The 3,425-nt window shown below is 40.5% G+C and overlaps 1 pseudogene across 1 annotated transcript; it reads left to right on the top strand.

Annotated features, from left to right (window-relative positions):
• Positions 1 to 806: 806 nt before the first annotated feature.
• Positions 807 to 2,061, top strand: LOC116550239 (annotated as a pseudogene). Its single transcript, XR_004268291.1, has one exon. The product of XR_004268291.1 is annotated as a glyceraldehyde-3-phosphate dehydrogenase pseudogene (transcript).
• The last annotated feature ends 1,364 nt before the right edge of the window (positions 2,062 to 3,425 follow it).

Below are 3,425 nucleotides of genomic sequence, written 5' to 3'. Positions count from 1 at the left end.
GTCCATAGATTTTTGTACTGTAAAATTTCAGGTTTTACCTTTGTAATTCGTAAATAGTCAGTAGAGAGATACTTTGACAATCCAAATATCTAAATATTCCTCTTCAAAATTTAACCTATATTTTTAGCCTATAATGATGCATCATACTTGAATTAATCATACTTCTGTTTATTCTTTAGCCAAAGCAGTATATTGCAACAGTTTAAATGCAAAAGTAGAGACGAGAGTCCAAATGAATTTTATTAGGCAGATATTGAAGAGATTTGTAAAAATGTAAAACAATGCCACTCTTCTTACTAGATTTTTTGTTTGTTTGTTTTGGAAAAATAAATATATTTACATACAAATATGTTACCCATGTTAATATGTAAGAGGCTTACATAAGATTCCAGATTCCACATTTCAACTAAACTTTATTGTTATTTTAAAATAAATTAATAATAAATATTAAAAAAATTATCAGTATTAATTTCTAACATAGTAAACATCAATAGCTATAGCCCACATAAACCAAGGCCCTCTGAAGTCCTCAACATTTTGATAATAAAAAGGGGTCTTGAGAAGAAAAAGGTTGAGAACTATTGTCCAAGACCAAATGAAATGCTGATATCAGTGCCACAACCTAGACATATCTTGAAAGCCAGCATTCTTCAATCATCTTCCTAACTGCTAAGTGAGAATTTCCATTGTGTATTATTGTTCCCCAACAATACAACCTTATCATTCACATTACAGTTTCAGGAAAAGAGCTGTAAGAATGGTGAGACTCCGGCTCTCTGCTGCTCCTGTTCGCCAGACAGCCGCATCTAGTCTCCCATCGCCAGCCACATCTCTGAGACACCATGTGGAAGATGAAGGTCGGAGTTAATGGATTTGGTCGTATTGGGCGCCTGGTTACCAGGGCTGCTTTTAACCCTGGTAAAACGGATATTGTCGCCATCAATGATCCCTTCATTGACCTCAACTACATGGTCTACATGTTCCAGTATGATTCCACCCATGGCAAATTCCATGGCACTGTCAAGGCTGAGAACGGGAAGCTTGTTATCAATGGAAATCCCATCACCGTCTTCCAGGAGCGAGATCCCTCCAAAATCAAGTGGGGCGATGCTGGCGCTGAGTACGTGGTGGAGTCCACTGGTATCTTCACCACCATGGAGAAGGCTGGGGCTCACTTGCAGGGGGAAGCCAAAAGGGTCATCATATCTGCCCCTTCTGCTGATGCCCCCATGTTTGTGATGGGTGTGAACCATGAGAAGTATGACAACAGCCTCAAGATCGTCAGCAATGCCTCCTGCACCACCAACTGCTTAGCGCCCCTGGCCAAGGTCATCCATGACAACTTTGGTATCGTGAAAGGACTCATGACCACTGTCCACGCCATCACTGCCACCCAGAAGACCGTGGATGGACCCTCTGGGAAACTGTGGCGTGATGGCCGTGGGGCTCTCCAGAACATCATCCCTGCCTCTACTGGAGCTGCCAAGGCTGTGGGCAAGGTCATCCCTGAGCTGAACGGGAAGCTCACTGGCATGGCCTTCCATGTCCCCACTGCCAACGTGTCAGTGGTGGACCTGACCTGCCGTCTGGAAAAACCTGCCAAATATGATGACATCAAGAAGGTGGTGAAGCAGGCGTTGGAGGGCCCCCTCAAGGGCATCCTGGGATACACTGAGCACCAGGTGGTGTCCTCTGACTTCAACAGCGACACCCATTCTTCCACCTTTGATGCTGGGGCTGGCATTGCCCTCAACGACCACTTTGTCAAGCTCATTTCCTGGTATGACAATGAATTTGGCTACAGCAACAGGGTGGTGGACCTCATGTCCCACATGGCCTCCAAAGAGTAAGACCCCTGGACCACCAGCCCCAGCGAGAGCATGAGAGGAAGAGAGGCCCTCACTGCTGGGGAGTCCCTGCCACAGAGTCCCCCACCACACTGAATTGCCCTTCCTTACAGTTTCCATGCAGACCCCTTGAAGAGGGAGGGGCCTAGGGAGCCCCACCTTGTCGTGTACCATCAATAAAGTCCCCTGTGCTCAGCCAAAAAAAAAAAAAAAAGAATGGTGAGACTCCTTGAGCTAGAAAAATTAAAAGATATCATTATGTTTAAAATGCAAGTGATCTTCGTCTTTATATCATCAACACAAATACTAATAGCAGATGTGTATTGACATAAAATAGTTTTATCTCTTGACCATATTAATATAGTTTCTTTTTTTGAAATATATTAAAAAAAAATTCTGTAAAAGTAGGGTGACCGTACGTCCTGATTTGCCTGGCAGGATCCCAGTTTATACCAGTTGTTCTGGTATAATTTATTAACTAGCTCCTCCTTTCACTTTCAAAACTGTTTCAGTTTGGACAGTAAGTTTCATGGTTCATCTTTCGTAATATCCTTATTGATGATAGGATTTCTTGGTTCAGTAACCTTGGGAAATTAATCATATTTCATTTCCCTCTTAGAAATTTACAACATATACTAGCTTCCGAGAAGTCATATAATAAATGTTTTTAACTTAGTGTAACTCAATGTTTCCTAAATTTATTTCATTATGAAACTCCTTTTTTCCTGTGACACATATAGCAACTCATGGAGCACACTTAAAATTAGTTTAACCATATTGAGAATTTTTCAGTGCCAGGTTTTTGACTAACAGGTTTCTACCACAGGAGGAATTACAATTTTTTATTATTATGTAAATAAATATGCAATCTTTATACAATAAGCCTCTTTGACTTTATCTAAAGTAGCATTGATATGAGCAGATGTCTACTTAAGGAAATGCTTTGCTTTTATTCGTGATCAGGAAATCTGTGTTCCTGCTAATTTCAGTTAATTTCAATAAATATTCATCCCATGCATCCTACACATCAAGCCCTGGCTAGTACCGATCATGCAAAGATGAATCAGACACGATCCCTTATGGATTAAGTTTTATAGAAAAATGCGCATTAGCTTGTCTTCTCTATGCAGGGACTTTTTTCCCCCCTATTTTTTGTTGATTGGTTGTTATCATAATTGTATTTCTACACCTTATCATATTATCAACATTCTATGAAGGTTAGTGGAATTAATCTAGTGGTAGAACACACATGATTGTATTGAGACTTAACGGTTAAGTGACAGAACAAGACATAAATGGAGTGATATTAAAACAGAAGGAATTACTCAGCTCTCTCCAGAATCACCGAAAAGGATTTCACCGAGGAGGTCCTAAGTGAGTGAAGCCTTGAAAAACATTAAAATGCTGACAGACACAGAAAGAGTTTAAGTATTTTCAGGCCAAGAGAGTTGTTTGCACAGTTAAAAAGAATGCCAGCAGAGACGGTGTAGGCCTATGTTCCATGCTGCTGGGAATAGGTTAGGGTGATGGGGGCAAATATAAGTTTAAAAAAATAATTGGGAACCAAATATAAAGTCT

Source organism: Sapajus apella, unplaced genomic scaffold (genome assembly GCF_009761245.1).
Source record: "Sapajus apella isolate SASKATOON/1434 unplaced genomic scaffold, GSC_monkey_1.0 scaffold7, whole genome shotgun sequence".
Taxonomy (NCBI): Eukaryota; Metazoa; Chordata; class Mammalia; order Primates; family Cebidae; genus Sapajus; species Sapajus apella.
The sequence above is the reverse complement of the archived record's forward strand: the minus strand, read 5'-3'. Positions and strand labels throughout refer to the sequence as shown.